Source organism: Penaeus monodon, chromosome 24, assembly GCF_015228065.2.
Source record: "Penaeus monodon isolate SGIC_2016 chromosome 24, NSTDA_Pmon_1, whole genome shotgun sequence".
NCBI classification, from domain to species: Eukaryota; Metazoa; Arthropoda; class Malacostraca; order Decapoda; family Penaeidae; genus Penaeus; species Penaeus monodon.
This window is the reverse complement of record NC_051409.1, coordinates 29,123,133-29,123,449: the sequence shown is the minus strand read 5'-3', so window position 1 is coordinate 29,123,449 and position 317 is coordinate 29,123,133.

Genomic DNA, 317 nt, shown 5'->3' with positions numbered 1-317 from the left:
GATGGCGGCAAAATTCACATAAAGAAGACGACGCTAATAACCAGTGATAATCCGCCGACTTGGCCAACTAATCCTGCATATTATTAGAAATGCCAATAATCTGCCGTTTGAGAGAAGGATATTCAACAGGGGGGTGGGGGATGGGCGGGGGGGAGAGATTTTTACATATACGATCCCTGTTCATAACCGCCGTTTTCTGTGATGCCGAGTTGGGTAAATATTTTCCTATAGATTTTTATTTTTTCTGCTCTATCTCTCCTTCAGAAGGAATTGTTGTAGTTACGTAGGAATATAGAGTATTATTGTTATTGCTTTTG